We start from the raw sequence: 14903 nt of genomic DNA, 5'->3' as shown, positions 1-14903 counted from the left end.
GTCGCTTCAGTTGTGTCCGACTCTGTACGACCCCATAGATGGCAGCCCAGCAGGCTCCCCTGTCCCTGGGATTCTCCATGCAAGAAAGTGAAGTCCCTTGGTGGTGTCCGACTCCTAGCGACCCCATGGACTGCAGCCCACCAGGCTCCTCCGTCCATGAGATTTTCCAGGCAAGAGCACTGGAGTGGGTCACCACTGCCTTCTCCTATGCAATCACTTTGTCACATTAAATAACAATGTGCTTGGACACAGTCAGGTATCCTGTGGTCTCACATGAAGTGATAGGCAGCAATATCCCCAGAGAAGAAGCTTCAATAAATGGTCTGAGAAATGGACAATTCATGGAGATTAAGGCAGAGGAATGGTATCAGAGGGGAGGAGAAGGTGGAAGGAAGGGAACTTCCAGAAACATCAGAGACGGTCACAGCTCCATTGTCATAATCCAGAAACACTCGAATCCTACCCGGAGGCCTTTTCACAAACTAAACTAAGGGTGGGGAGGTGGTGGACAGAACATACCTTTGTAGAATATAGAAAAAATGCTTCTTCAGCACCAATACTGATGCTGGTATCACTTGTCAAGATGCTTTTACAGACCCACAGAACCCAGCTGAGGACTGTGCCACGCCCAGCTCCCAGTAATGCCTTACGGAGGTGAAGGCCCAAGCCCCCCCAGGACATGGCACACGCCGCCCCCCGCCCCTGGGACTGTCTGGACACGCGGGGTGGTCATCCTCAGACATCACACTTGCATCATCGAGGATCGCGTGGTGAACGGTCGCTGTCCGACTCAGAACACTGAAGGTGTTCGGCACGTGCAGGAATGCAGAGACAGGCCAGGAAGGGCGCTCTGGGTTCACGGGCTGCGGCTTCTGCGTCTGTGCCACGTCAGTTTCCAGAGCATTTTCCAAGCCCTGGAGCAGCTCCGTGTCCAGCTTGCGGCACATCCCATTAGCTCTCTGTACATTTCTTTCAGCCTCTCTCTCTGAGTCGTCCTGAACACACTCCCCTTGAGTTACAGACAAATGTCCTTAGCTTCTTTCTTCAGGGCCTCCAGAGGCAGCTGCTGCTCCTCCTGGAGCAAAATGTATATCCTCTGGTATCAAGCTGTAATCCTGAGCTTCCTTAAGGCTACATATTCCTTAAATGACTGAATTTTTCCAGCTTCCTGGTTCAGAATTTGCATTTCTTCTCTCATTTTCTGTAAAGAGCCCATTCTCTCCAGAAGTTTCTCCCGGGATTCCTCGGCAGCCCTGTGTATCGGCCTGTGGCTGTGAGCTGCGTGCTCGGGGCGTTCAGAGCAGGGTCTGGTCAGCCTCACAGAAGAGGCCTTTGGCTTCCTAGTATGTTACACAGACCTGCTCCTCAGAGCTGAGGTCGTGGTCAGCTCTGGCCTGCCAGCAAAGGCTCAGACAGGGACGGCAGAAGTTGTGCCCACAGCTTATGGAGACGGGGTCCAGGAAATAGTTATGCGGATGGAGCAGGTGACTCCCTTCTGAGGCAGCTCCTAATGAATTAATTTGGAATACTCTGGTAATGAAATCCTTGCCAACCTCAGCGGTTGTGATGGGCAGGGACAAGTGCTGCCTGTAGGGGGCAGTATTGCAAGAAGAGAGCGGTCCGGGGCTCAGAGAGCTGGGAACGCGAGACGCTCCCCTGAGCTCTTTAGTCGGAGGTCTTCGCACTGGCATTCTAGAAAGGAAGGAAAAGCCCCAGTTGAATGCGATTTTAAAGGAATTTTGCCTAGCTCCCGCAAAATTTAAAATTCTTCACATACACGTGCACTATAAATACACATATACAAGCACGCATGGGTGTGCACACAGACACACACGCCCCTGCCAAATAGTAAAACGTGTTCCTTTCACTTAAAAGGTGGCCTTTTTTCTGAGGCTGTTTGGCTGTACTTTTGAGAGGGGAACGCCCCCCCAGATAAATCCCAGGTTCCTAGTTCCACTGCTTTCTGGGGAACTGCCGGGAAACGCTTTGGAGACAAAAGGTAACCCAACCTCTGTCAAGCTGAAAACTTCTACACTTCACTCGTCAAGGTCACGACTGAAATTCTCTTTAATCAGGTGGCTGCCTGAAGCCCCTGAGTGCTGTTTACCCTTATCCATGCCTTTCTCTCACACCACGGATGGCGATTCGTCCCTCTTCCTCCCCGCCCCGCCCCGTATCCCTTCTCTTTCCTTCAGTCTGCAGTTCAGCTCTGCCCTCATTTGGCTGCATTCTCACTAGACCGCCTAGTCTACACTCCATACCCTGGGAGACTACCTCGCCTCTGCCTCAGTGACCGGCTTGGCGCCTGACGTGTAGTAGGAACACACGGTTGATGCTGGCTGAATGAGTGTCTTCATCTTGGAATCCCACGCAGAGTGTTTAAATATTCTAAGTATATGATACATGCGTCACAAACCTTTTTTTTCTTTCCCAGAACTCATAGTGACCTGCTTTCTAAATTAGGCTATCTTATGAGCGGACCCTTGGGAATGAATTTCAGTAGCCATCCACACTGGTGAGCTTCTGTGCAGTTTGCAACCTCCTTTTCCTTCAGAAAGCCAGAAGGAAGTTGAATATTCAAGGGAAGACAGTGGATGCCCCCACCAGTCTTCCTCCCCACAGGCCCTAGGGGCGCCCACCATGGCTTTGCCCCCAGTGGCTTCCTTGAGCCCCTGCCAAAGGAGGGGGAATGGACGGGCAGATGGGCGTCTGACTGCTGGCCTCGGGCTGGCTCTTCACGACAGGGAAAGAGGCAGGGGTGCTGTGACAGGCACCCAGGCTGCATCGTGAAAGAACCAACTCACAGCTCACCGAGCTCCTGTGACAACTGTTCTTCATGCATGTAACTGAAGAGCGCTGGAATCCAGCCCCCAACTCCTCCTCGGGCCCTGCAGCAGATCCCGAGCTGCCCCTGAAGCTGGCGCGTGGAGTAAGGAGAGCCAGACCTTTCCCTCGCAGCCCTGCCACCCAACCCAACAAATCGCCCTGGACCTACAACCTGTTGTCAAGCAGCCTCATCAAAATACATGAGTGATTATTCTCCCAACAGTAACTAAAATATATATATAAAACCGCAAACATTCAGGGGTTTTCCATCTGAAAAGACATGGAGGGCATAACTAAAGTCTGTGGTGCCCTGTCTGGGGCTCCGTGACGGTATCTGGTGCCCCAAGGCCTCTGTGCCTTCATTTGGGTGACTACCCGACAACTCCTGGATGGAGAGCAGCTAGGGAAAGGGATGGGGCCTTTTTCCCTGTGTCCCCAGAGCCCAGGACAATACCAGACACACAGTCACCGCACAGGCCTTGTCTGTCCAGGGAATGGGAAGGATGCAGAGAAAGCGTGTCATCAGACTGTCCTCTGAAGTCTAGAATACCAAACCTGGGAGGGGGGTCTCCTTGAAGCCTGAGGAAGAAAGTTCTCAGATGAACACAAGAGTGGGGGACTTGACGTGGCGTCTCGCGACTCCATCAGCAAGCGCCGCTTGACTCCCATTCATGCCCACTCTTGGCGGGTGATACTCAACAGACCACCACGGGGATGAAGCGGCCAGGCCAGCATCCACCTCGGCCACAGACAGATGGGATGATGGCCTGAGCATATCCCTTAACCTTCTGGGCTTCCATTTACTCATGGAAACAAAGAGGAAATGGGTTTCTAGTTCTAAAATATACTGTCTTCTGATTCAAGGAAGCAACCAAGCAGAAAACAAAGATTTAAGAAGCATTGAAAAAACAAGAGTAGAATAGCTATCTATATATGGTAACTCTTATGCCACCTCACAGGCCCTCCTTGGGGCTGGATGGAACACTGGGCAGGCCCTCAGTGGCAACAGGCACGTTCCAGGTACACACTGTTCTAAGGTGAAAGGATTCGCCTCGCAAAGTACAGGCCTATCTCCTGGGGGAAGAAGACGTCTTAACGTGGCTGCCTGGGCTGTCTGCCCACGTGGGATTTTAACAGCACTTCCAAGTGAACCCTTTCATCTTGCAAATGACATTCAGAGTCAGTAAGTGTCCCTGGGATGCTTTTTGCAGATAACTAGCAGTAATCATCCCAGTGGGAGCTGGAGAGATGCGAGCTGGGCTGGCGAAGGAGGCTGTGATTAGAGATGTGGGTGTCAGGCTGGAGGAGAAGTGGCCTCACTGCGTGTGCTCCTCACGGACCTGCAGGGAGAACGGGTCGCCAGCCCTGAATGCGGCACAAACTCAGGCAGGAATTGCAGTGAGCTGTTATGTGCGACAACCTGGCGGAAAGGACGCAGGTTGTCCTTTTTTGGGGCTCCCTGTTTAATTCCATCTGGGCATAATCTCGAACTTCCCAGGTGGCTCTAGTGGTATAGAACCCACCTGCCAACACGCATGAGAGACACGGATTCCATCCCTAGATGGGGAAGATCCCCTGGAGGAGGAAATGACAACCCACTCCAGTCTTCTCGCCTGGAGGATCCCATGGACAGAGGAGCCTGGTGGGCTACAGTCCATAGGGTTGCCAAGAGTCAGATACAACTGAAGTGACCTAGCATGCACCCACAAGCAAAACCTCAGGGTGAGTGTGAGTGAGGAGGAACGCATGAGGCCAGCCTGAATTGTTGCTGAGCCTGTGAGCGCACTCTGGGGCTGGCAGTGCCTCGTGGTTGGCTGGGTCCCTGTTTGCTGGTCTTTGTCTGAATAGTTTGGCCACCTGCTTCCTGATCCCAAACTACTGCTTAGATGTTCCTTCTCTACCCTTATCTTTGACTTCCCGGTTTCAGGGTTTCGTGATATTTGGCTTTCTCTGCATCTGGAGACCTCACAGGGAAAGATCGTCCTATGACTTACCCCTCCCCTATCTAGGGGCTTCCCACAGATCCCCAAGAAAGCAGACAGGGGCTGAGAATACTGACCCAATACCAGGATGTTAACCCAGCTTCCACGCAGCCTCAGTGGTGAAGCATGTGGCTGTGTGGAATAACCACCAGGTCAAGGAAGGATAATAGCTAAGAGACAGAATCTTAGATTCAGGAGACCCACGTGAGCTGTACTCGTGTGACCAGACCATTGCAGAACCACGCCCGGTCCCAGTGGATACCGAGTCTCTGTGGATTCCAATCCTGGCAGCTTTGTTCTGCGTTGTCTGGTCAAGTGAAATACTGTGCACGGGCTGACTCCTGTAAAGTCGTGCTCTCTGTCTACTCTCCAGAAAAACACACAAAAAAGGTATCAGTGTGTGAATCATTTCAGGGGGGTCTGGCTCCCCTCTTGAGTGTGGACAATGTCAGGAGGGAGGAAATGGGAGGGGAAGGAGCTGGGGGTCAGACAGGAAGGGACCCTCCTCTTCTCCGGATGGAAGTCCCTCGGGACCTGTGCTGTGTACATAGGCATGTGTACTGGACTTATGTGGTCCTTTCCAGCAAGGAACCTGGAACTCTTTGGCAAAGTTTTGTTCATTTGATTCCCTCCCAAAACGTAACTGAAACAATTAGAATAGTCTCAGACAGATCGTGAGCCCATTAATTTAAAAGCCTCCCCAGTACCTAGGGCAGTGCCTGGCCCCCGGTAGCCTCTCAATACGTTTACTTGATGAATGAGGGGTAAATAAATAACTAAATCAGAACTGGCTTCTGATGGTCACTCCAGCCCCTTTCAACTTGGCTAAACCTGGGGGTGGCTTCGTTGCTAAGTTGAATCTGACTCTTGCGACCCCGTGGACTCTAGCTCACCAGCCTCTTCTGTTTGTAGGATTTCCCAGGGCCTGGCACTGGAGTGGGTTGCCATTTCCTTCTCCAGGGGTTCTTCCCGACTCAGGGATCAAACCCTCATCTATATTGCAGGCAGATTCTTTACCACTGAGTCACTAGGGAAGCCCCTGATTAAACATATATGTGTTCATTTAGCCAAGTCACAGGAGAGAAGTTTTAGCCCGGCATATACAGAGCCTACTTTTTGCTTTAAATGCTTCTCACAGAAAGAACATGTTTCAGACCAGGCCACCCGGTTGGCCAAGTGTCCCAGGTGCGACACCGGGTTTAAAATGCTCAGATTAGCTATGACAGCCCATACGTAGTTTATGTAATTTCCTGATGGAAACTCATTGAAACATAAGGAAGAAGGACCTAGCATACAAATTCAGTCGTCAGCCTGGTGACTGAGCAAAGTCAGTAGGAATCAAACATGTTCTAGAATTTCTGAAAGCTCATTTAAGCCATGTACAAGTTTATTGGAAAGCTGTCTTCCTGAAGACAAGTAGAAGATCCTCATACCTTCATTCCTCATACCTATAAGCATGTGGTTTACAAACCCTAGATTTAAACCAATTTTAGTTTTCTGCATCTACCATTTTCCTCTCCCTTTCAGCTCAGTAAGCATGGGTTGAACAATTACCACGAGACTAACCTGGTGCTCTGGGGGACGCTGCAATTGTTTTATTGACTTGGGAAAACACAAAGACTCAAAATCAATTAAATTATTTAAAACAACAGCATGAAAAGAGGCAACATTCACAAGACATATTGGTTATGAGCACAAAGGACCAGAATTTCCTCAGCAAGGACACAGGACTGGGAGCGCTGCTCTGAGATGAATTTTCCTGCCCACACCAAGCAGATGTCAGTACCTTCAGGGAGCAGGAAGGATTGCCTAACAGTAGCTATTTAGTGTGATAATGGCGTTTGATAGTTTGGACACAAACACCATTGTCACACTCCACAGCTCTGCTAAGGGAAATGGGTAGCCGTGGAAGTGTTGATTTCACCTCCGTCTTCCACCAGAGTCTCTGAGCATCATCAGAGAATCTTGTCGGTTTCATGGAGAGACCTGAACAAAGCAAAAAAGAGGGATAACAGGTCGGGAACATCTTGAGCATTGGAGAGAAATAAAGAAGTTGGACTTGTGGAACAGACACGCTAATAAAGGGATCTGTTGCCTGTGATCTGCGACCACCCGCACCGGGAAGGAAGACTTCCTGCGGAAATGGATGGGAAATCTGTTTGCATCAATTTTCTGAAAGGGCGAAGAGAGAGGAAGAATCCCTAGTGGGACCTGATTTTAGAAAACAAGTACTTAGTGGAGGGCAACATCATCAATGGTAATAATGCGACTGGAGTCCTGGCTCCCCCCTGCCTCTCTTCCTCACCATCTACCCGAGTCCATCAGTAACTGGGGGCAACCTTGCAGTCTGAGAACAGACCTAGCGTTTAGACAAGCTGTGATCCACTCTCAGTGTGGCTGTTGGATACAGAGGCATTCACAGGGGCTCGGATGTCGGCTCTCACTCACCGCAGTGGTTTCCCGTCACAGTAGCGAGTGGGAGATGGTGGTGGGGGGAGAGGAGGAACGTGGAAAGAGAACTATTCCATTGTTGTTAATAACTCTCCTTTTCTAGCCAAAGGGGGCCTCCTGTGAATAAATCCCTCCTGGTTTACTTGATTTCCTGTTGAAAACGGTTTCTGCCTGAAATATGCGCTCCTGCCCACAATGGCACGTGAGAGGAAAGGAAGCATTTTATCTAATCCTTTCTTTCCCCCAAATGCTGGAAATGGAAAAGGGTGGAGGCCAGCTTACTCTTTCCCCCAGGATAACTGAGTTTTTAACCAGAGCCTCGCTTTGGGCATAAAATCAACCCATTTGTAATAACTGGAAAATGAACCCTTCTGCATTTTTTTTTTTTCAGTAAAAATGGCCCTTATTCACAGGCAGGCCTTGCAACAGCCCTCTTCAGCCTGGGCTGTGTGGTTGTGAGCATACCACGAAAGTCACTCAGCTCCCATGGGGTCAGAATGTTGATCCCTGCCTCTTTTTTTCCTTTCTAGTTTTATCGAAATGTAAAACATATTCATTTTAGGTGTACAACATCAGCGCTTTTTTTTTTTCTCTCTCTCTTTTTTTTTTTTAACTGTGTTCATGTGCTCATCTTTCTGTTAAGGACTGACCTCCCTTGGTTCCTGTCTGAGACCCCGGATCACCTTTACAGGGTGCTGAGCATTAGCAGAGTCCCACCCAGCCCATGTGAGGTCTGCTCTCTTCAGGGGGAATTCTTCCCCTGGGCACTGTTCCCAGGATTCCCACTGCAGCCCGGCTCTAGAGTTCCAGCTGACCCCGATTGCTACCGCAAAGCCCTGGCATGCTGGCTGCAGCTGCTCATGTGATTAACCATCTCTGGTTTTTCCCCTCTCCTGATTATTAAGCCAGGTTCATCCGCTTTGTCTTTGCCTGAAGGACATAGAACAGAAACCCCTCTTCCTGGTCACTCCAGGGATGTACCAATCATGCTGAGAGGCTGCAGAAATCTTAGCTTGGTTGGAAAGAATCATTCACTAGTGAAAAAGGTCCTGGTAGGACACGCTTGGAGGGTTTTCTCCCAGATAGACTCCTGAGGTCATTTCACTTCTCAGAGCCTCCCAGCAATGTCTGACCTCACTCCCCATCTCCAGGTGAGCCCTGTGTGAACCTGCGAAAGACAGAAGGTAGAAGCGTAAACAGGGAAAAGAGAGGAGGCAGTGAATGTGTTAATGGTGTTACCTCCTCTAAATAAACCTCGATTTCTTCAGTCCAGGAAATTCGTGGCCAGGAAAAAGTCCTCAAATTTGTAGAAAAGATTTTCTTTTTTACCCATTTGTAGAAAGGTTTACCTATCAGGTTGTCCACAGGAGCACTGTTTATAACAAAAACTGCAACAACTGTCCAATTATAAGAGAAGTATGACATATTTACAATACATACTAGTCATTTAAGGTGATGTTATAGAAAAATGGTTGTTGACTTGGAAAGAGATTCAGTGAAGAAGTAGTTTGTAAAACCATTTCAAATGCCCTTTTTGTGAAAACTGGTATATATGCCTGGGGCAAACATATCAACTATTAACCCTGGCTATGCCAGAGTGGTGGAATTACAGTGCGGTTTTGTTTCTCCTTTTGGGTCTCTGCATTTATTAATTCTACAATGAATGTAATGCTTTTGTAATGAGAAAAATAATTAGAATGTAAACATCTTTAAGAACCGTTTTTGGGGGGGAGCGTGGATTCCCTAATAAAAATTCCTTATTGCAAAACATTCCCCTGAAAATCGGGAGGTTAGAATTCACCCTCTTCCTACTCTGCTTGCCAACAAGCATGAGAAGTTAGCACTTCGCTGAGAGATGGAGCTGCAGGCTAGTTTCCTAGCAATTATTAGCAAAACGCTTTATTATACAGTATAACTGTTTTAGGTATTATGGCATCAATCAAACACCTTTATTGAGTGCCTATTATGTTCTTGGCCTTGTGAACAGTTTTAAATGCTTTGGCAGGAGTGGTTGAATTCTGTCCACCTGCAAAGTAGTTTAAATGGGCAAGTCGAATGTTCTCATTTTTTTTCAAATGCCATCCAATCATATGTCACCGATAAAAAAAAAATTGCAAGTGGTTAATGCCAGGATCTACTTTGATATAGTTTTTAAAATTTACGTAGTCACTTCTCATTCTGCAGGTTTAAAAAAAACTTTCATATTTTCAAATTTAACCCCTGAACTTAAATAGCACCAGTTAATGAAAAACTGGAAGTAGTTTATAAACTGGTTGGGAAATCATTACACCTGCTATTTCCTGTGAAAAAGAATCCTTAAAGGCAAAGGGGTTGGAAATTAATTCAGGGTGATGCATCCGCATGCCAGCAGTTTTTTCACAGCTAGTAAAGGCCTTGGGGGATCTTGTTAAATTTCTCTCCTCTGATCTCAGCTCTCTAAATCTCCCACCATCTCTCCTTGAGCCTTACTTCCTGAGATTTCCTGAGAGAAGCTGAATCCCAGGCATTCCTAAACGGCTGTTCATTAAAATGAAATTTCTGAGCCGTGTCTTTGGCTCCCCTCCCTGGCCTTCCCAACCTGGACAGAATCTCTAGATGTTTCTCGTTGGTGTGGTCAATGCAGATTGCCGTTTTCCTATTGAGCTCGCGGATATGAAAATCGGGAGAGACTGGATTTTGCTCCTCTTTTAAAGTCGAGGGTTTCTTTTCCTAAGCGGGGAACAGGCAGGAAGGGGAGGAGTTTGTTGAGAAGGCGGCCTTCACAAAGCTTGATCCTCTGGTGAATTCACCAGTCTGTAAGTATTCTGAGTGCATCCCAGCTCCCTGAAAGATGTCTTGGATTTGCAAGTACCCAGAATATCATAAAGCTCTCTGTGCTTCCTTGGGTCAGGTCGGGGCATGAGCAACCTGGCCTGCTTTCGCAGGTCATTTCCTAGGGTCTGAGAACCTTCCAGGGCCAACTCCAGAGGGCTGAGAAAACAGTGCTTTGGGGACCACGCTGTGCCTGTTTGTCGCAAACCTACCCCTTCAGCACCTAAAAGAGATCCTTAAAAAGCAAGTGAGACACGGAGATTCGCTTTTTAAAATCCCACATTCACATTGCCTGTCATTTCAAATAGATGTACTAAACACATCAATCTGAGTCTTGTAGGCTATTATAGTCTAGAAGACAAAAGAAGTCAATAACATATGCCTGAGTCTTGTCATTCTGAAAGCACATGGAAATTTAAAAATAGAACGTTCTTTTCAATAGAGGGCAAGGAAGGATTTCTTTTTTTGCTGAAATCTACCTTTTGTTCAGTTGTTCAGTCATGTCCGACTCTTTGCGACCCCGTGGACTGCAGCACGCCAGGCTTCCCTGTCCTTCACCGTCTCCCAGGGTTTGCTGAAACTCACATTCACTGGGTTGGTGATGCCCTCCAAGCATCTGGTCGTCTGTCACCCTTCTCCTCCTGCCCTCTCCTGCCTGAAATCAGGGGAATCTGGAAAGCTTATGCATGTATCTATTATGCCTGCTATCACCAGAGGTGAAGAGAAAATCACTGGGCAAATTCTCAACCAAGTTGGGGGTCTCGGTAGACTGTTTTGTTTTTTTTTTTTTTAAACATTTTTTGGCTGCACCGGGTCTCAGGGGCAGCATGTGGGATCTAGTTCCCTGACCAGGGATCGATCCCTAGTCCCCTGTACTGGGAGCTCGGAGTCTTGGCCGCTGGGCCACCGGGGAAGTCCCTCAGTAGACTCTTTTTAAAGAGAACTGCTGAGGTCTGGGGATTCCTAGGAATCAGTGTCATTTCTATGCAGGTGCCCAGCTAATCCCAGTGCTGTCCAGGGAACAATCCTAGTTGGACAGAGGAAGAATTCCAACGTTGGAGTTTTAGAAGAACAAAATATGGGGAGCCTTGCGGTCATGCTTGCTCTGAAAGAAGGGAAAGGGGAGGGTTTCTGGTCAAATAAACGTCCTAATGCTAGTATCCCACTGGTAGAACATCGTTCAAAGGCCTCTACGTTACTGCTGGATCAGACCATCATAAAATAGAAAGTGGCTTCATGTATAGCCCCTCCAAGGCCAGAAATAAAAGTCCACGACCCCTCCACGTGTGCAGAGTTGCTTCAGTCGTGTCCAACTCTTCGTGACCCCATAAACAGTAGCCTGCCAGGCTCCTCTGTCCATGGGATTCTCCAGGCAGGAATCCTGGAGTGGGATGCCTCGGCCCCCTCCAGGGAATCTTCCCACCCCTGGGGTCCGACCCGCGTCTCTCACGTCTCCTGCAGTGACAGGCGGGCTCTTTACCACTAGAGCCACCTGGGAAGTATCTTCTCCTTTCCCTCCACTGGGTGGGAGAAGCATCTTTAGGAAAGTCTCTGGTTTTCTTAGGCTTTGTGAAGACACAGAACAATCATGGCAGATGAATTAAAATGTGCTGTGTGTAACAGGACACAGTGCTCAGGGGGTCTTTCTAAACACCTGGGTCGCACCTCACCCCCACTTCTCAAAGTCAGCGCTCCCCCGCAAAGGGACAGCCTAGAGGCGCTGGAGGGTGCTGGCAAGTGTGTGGGAGGCACTTACCTTCCAGTCCGCGGGGACGTCTCTCTGCCCCGGGCCCCTTCTCTGCCAGTGGGATGTGCCTTCTGCGGGCTGTGTGGGGGCAGCTGTGGGCGCCAGCCCTGAGCGTCTGTGGGTTTTAAGCCTTTCCCCACTCCCTTTATGGGATCCAGGGGTTTAAAGTAAACAAGTTTCTTTCTCTTTCTGATAAGTCACATTAAAGGATCGATTGGGAGGGAGGGAGGGAGGCCACAACCTTAGCCCTTAGTCATCGTCACCTTTGGTCCAGCTCGCTAAGCCGGGCTGAAGGCCCTTACCCCTGCCGAACACGTTCCCCTCAGACACACAGGCTTCAACCTGCTTAACTCTTTCTTCTCAGGAAGACTGCCATCTATTACCTTGTTGCCTCTTGAGAATTCTAGCTCTCGAGAAGTCACCTGATCCTAAGAGCCTATTAAGCATACCCTTGGCTCATCCTACTTCCAATTCTTGACCAACATTTGGAAGCCAGTCTGACTCTTCTCCTGAACCAATCATTTCTGACGTACTTACAATCTACTTATTTGTTCTCACCAACAATTATTAAGCGCCTCCTTATCTGCTCAGCTCTGGTATCACAACAGTGAGCAAGACAAATGGAGTTTACATTCAGTATTTTTTTTTAAGATAGATAAAAAGAGACATACAAAACTAATCACATCAGCAGGGCTGCCTCCCCTCCCCCAGCCCTGACGCAGGGGTCCGCAGCTGCCACTTGGTAACGTTTCCCACCATTTCTTTCCCTCCTCGGCCCACTTTGTTGGTTCGCCTTCCTACCCTGTGAGAGCAAGCCGTTTGTCACCCTCTCTCGTGATAAATGCCGTCTGAAGTGAGGTCTGGTTCTCCTGGTCAAAGCTCATGAGCCTCTGAGGCGGGGAGGCAGCCTTCGCTAGCCGGTACGCTGCCATTTCCCTCACACCTGTGTTTGGTCGTCGTGTTGCGCCTCAGGTAAAAGTTGGAGGGCAAGCAAAAATGTGCCCTGGGTTTTCTTTTTCTTTCCTGAGAACTGATCTCAAGAAATGAGCCCCGAGGTTGCCTCTCTTTTGGGGTCCCTTCCCTCAAACCACTTGAAGTCAAACTGAGCGCTCGCTCCTAGGAGAGACCAGGGGCTCCAGGAGGGCGGGGGCCCGCGGGGGCTGGCACACTCTCAGGGCAGAAGCCCCAGGTTCACCCTGAAATGGGAAAAGCAGGCCCAGCGCGGTCGCCCAGGCTCCGGCTTCGTTCGCCGGCTCTGGCCTCACCGTGAGGCCTCACCAGCTCGCCTGTGGAAACTTGCTTTGTACTTTCAAAAGCTGCTTCTCCTGGTTTCAGGAAGCTTTTTTTTTTTTTTTCCAGAATTACTGTTGACTTTTCACCTTTTCAGTGAGATGGCATCTCAGTCTCCCAGTATAGATATTCTTTCAAACAGCAGGAAAGGCCCCCCGACTCCCAGGCCTCACCACAGGGACACCCTGGTCACTTTCACCGGCTTCTCTCGATCTCTGACAGTTGATGCGTTTTTGCTGACAGTTTTCCTTTTGTTTGGAAAACCATGATGAAGACAAACGTTCAACTTTCAGATGACTTCCTTTAAATTCCCAGCCATGGTACTTGCAAGGATTTTGAATTTCAGAGAAAGGGTACACTTTGCCCTATTTATAATCCTAAAATAAACTTCTTCCTGCAAATCACAGAATCTCTGCCTTGGCTGCTTTAAAATGATCTTTTTTTTTTTTTTTCTTTTTTAAATTAAAGGGGATGCATACTTTTAAGATAAGATGAATTTGAATCCTGCAAGGTTGAAGTTCAGTGTGGCATGACTGAAATCCCTGATATTTGTACTCAGGTACAGGCTGCAAAACAGAGAAAAACAAAATCAGGTAACTTTCCACCGGTGCAGCTGGAAGAAGGCCCCGCCCCCTGTGGGTGAGTGACTGGTCTTTTCCTGCCTGAAGTGCAGGCTTTTTAAAATGGAAAAAAAAGTAATCAGTTCCAATGAAGAATGCTAAACTCTTGCCATGAAGAAGGCTGAAGTTTGAGAACTGAAAATCCTGGGTCTCATTCGAGAGTCTTTACCATTCAAAGTTTTGCCTTTGAAAAACACACTTTATATTTCTGAGTTTCCCTTCTGTGTAGCAAAGCTGAGGATACTAGTTTGTCATTTGCTTTGAAAGCTTAGGCGACCTAGGAGGTGAATTCATCTTTATTAATGAAGAGAAGCAAAACAAAGACGGATACAGAGAAATTACCAGGGTCTTGAAATGTATTGACTCACTGTTTGTTTATTGGGCTAGTAAAGAAAAAGAGGCCCAGGGAGCTGAATTTACCACGTGAGGGAAAGAGAATCAAAGCTGCTTTCAAACCAGTGTCCTAATCCAGGACTCAGGTGGAAACCCAGAATGCTGACAGTGAGTCCTGGTTCTGTCACTGCGGTCCCACACTGGCTACCTTCTCCCACTGAAGCTCCTGCTCTTACGAGTGGAAGTGGGCTCAGAACACCATTCGGCATGGTGGGGGGCAGGGACCTGACTCCTGGGGGGTCAAAGCAGTTCGTAGTGAGCAGTACATGCTCCCAGAGTGCAGTCACAAACTAGTTGCAGAACTTATTATGCTACTTCTGAGCTAAACATGTCAGCCCATGTCCCTGGGGAATAGGAGTTTCCTGCTTAACCTGAGTAGATGATCAGAGCTACATTAACAGTAATTCCCTAATTGTTGTTTAGTTGCTCAGTTGTGTCTGACACTTTGCGACCCCATGGACTTAGAGCCTGCCAGGCTTCTCAGACCATGGGATTTCCCATATCAGCTAATATTTAGCTCATTTTCAAAATTCCCCAATTATCTCCAACATCTCTTTTAGAGCTCTTTTCTTTCTTTTTAAAAGCTCTGATCCAGGCAAGATTGATGCCTTGCATTCGGTTCATCTTTCCTCACTTTTCTAAATCACAAAATTAATCTAGATGCTGTCTAGCACTCTGCCAAAATGTTCTGTTTCATCCTAGTTCTTCTGAAGGTTGGCCACTCCTCTGGGACTTCTGATGAGACATGGGGTAGAATGCAGGCCCTTTAACCTTCTGCCTGGC

The 14903-nt window shown here is 48.4% G+C and overlaps 1 pseudogene; it reads right to left on the bottom strand.

The window, feature by feature from the left end:
* Positions 1 to 294: 294 nt before the first annotated feature.
* LOC138428392 (putative tripartite motif-containing protein 64B) lies at positions 295 to 11918 on the bottom strand (annotated as a pseudogene).
* Positions 11919 to 14903: the final 2985 nt, after the last annotated feature.

Source organism: Ovis canadensis, chromosome 23 (genome assembly GCF_042477335.2).
Source record: "Ovis canadensis isolate MfBH-ARS-UI-01 breed Bighorn chromosome 23, ARS-UI_OviCan_v2, whole genome shotgun sequence".
Lineage (NCBI taxonomy): Eukaryota > Metazoa > Chordata > Mammalia > Artiodactyla > Bovidae > Ovis > Ovis canadensis.
Note: the sequence above shows the minus strand (reverse complement) of the source record. Positions and strands in the feature narration are given on the sequence as shown.